Source organism: Xenopus laevis, chromosome 3L (genome assembly GCF_017654675.1).
Source record: "Xenopus laevis strain J_2021 chromosome 3L, Xenopus_laevis_v10.1, whole genome shotgun sequence".
Lineage (NCBI taxonomy): Eukaryota > Metazoa > Chordata > Amphibia > Anura > Pipidae > Xenopus > Xenopus laevis.
In genome coordinates this window covers 154,267,160-154,268,694 of record NC_054375.1, presented here as the reverse complement: position 1 = coordinate 154,268,694, position 1,535 = coordinate 154,267,160, and the positions used below count along the sequence as shown (strand labels likewise).

Below are 1,535 nucleotides of genomic sequence, written 5' to 3'. Positions count from 1 at the left end.
CTAGTCAGAGATTTTGCAACCAAAAGCACATACAGTAGGTTGCTTTTCTGAGGCTGCAGTTTAAGGAGAGGCAGAGGCACTGATAAGTCTTGAACTAAGAATCTCCGGTTTATTAAACAGTCACTTTAATCACCTAAACCACAGCTCATCTTTGCCAACTGCCAACTGGGAAGCTGCTGGTAGAAAGAGAAATAAGCACGCTGATGCCCCTCTCTGCAACTTCTTGTTCTCTTGCCTGTAATTTAATGACATCAATTAATGATAAATGACATTTAACGATAAACAGATTATGCTGTTCCACATTCCAGAGGATATATATTCTGGAAGGAAGATTTACAAGTTATTCTGAATTGAGAAAGCTAGTTGGATGACTGGTGAAATGACTGCCAATGTCAATTGAAGCACATTTGTGAGCTATGCATTAAAATTCATGGCAAAGTCTTGGTTTAGGTTTGAGCCTTGCTCCTTGGCAGGTGCCAGCAATGCACATTTGCCGCAAACCAAATCAACAACCCAATCATTTCCGCTTCTGTTACCAAGGAATGCCAGACACCATGCAACATTTTACCTTTTCTAGCTGTCAATACAATGCCGACTGAGTCTTCAGCTGCAAGCTTTCCATTCAAGCTTCTGCAAGATTAGCTACTTTCTCATGTTCCGAGAGTGCAAGGAACAGCATGAAAAAGTGCCTCTAAGCAGCAGGTTTCTTAACCATGGAGACAAACATGATCGTTGATGTTGCCCCTAGAGTAACTAATCAGATTTTTGCTTTTGTTTTCTAACTGTTAAAATCTAGTTGCCGATCGGCTGCTCTTGGCAACATCACTGGTGATATTTTTCTCCAGTGTTAATAAATAGGCCCCTAAATGAACAAGGCCACAGTCCTCCACTTCGATAAAAAACGTGGCCCTTGCTAAATAGGCAGGCAGATGCGATGCCAAGTGGATGACATTTGCTTGCATAACAGCCCTAGACTTTTGAGCAGAAGGCATGCTCTAGCTGACCTGGTCATGGCTAAAGCAAAGAGGGAAGGCACTGCTGAGAGTCGAACTCAGGATCACCTGTGTACAAGACAGGCGCTTTAACCAACTAAGCCACAGTGCCCAACAACTGCACCTGCGTGACCCAGTCACAGGTTGAAAAAAGACACATGTCCACTAAGTTCAGCCTTCTAAATTTATATACTGTATATATATCACTGGCCTAACTGCTAGTTGATCCAGAGGAAGGCAAAAACCCCATTTAAAGCCTCTCCAATTTGACTCAGAGGGGGAAAAATTCTTTCCTAACGCCAAGGTGGCAATCAGACCAGTCCCTGGATCAACTTATATTATGAGCTAAACTCGTTCAGTTGCTTGTCTACACAACCTACACCTGCTTCTCACTGACAATAGCAAGACAAACTAAACTACCCTACCACTTACTACAATAATAAATGCTTCTCCTTAGTATCTCTCTGAGGTGGCAGGCCTCAGGCTCTCCAGCATCATATATTTTATCTTCCTTTTATGCAAAAAGGAACATGTTCCCTTATA

The 1,535-nt window shown here is 42.4% G+C and overlaps 1 non-coding gene across 1 annotated transcript; it reads right to left on the bottom strand.

The window, feature by feature from the left end:
- Positions 1-1,030: 1,030 nt before the first annotated feature.
- On the bottom strand, positions 1,031-1,104 carry trnat-ugu. Its single transcript has one exon. It is a non-coding gene; the product is annotated as a tRNA-Thr (tRNA).
- Positions 1,105-1,535: the final 431 nt, after the last annotated feature.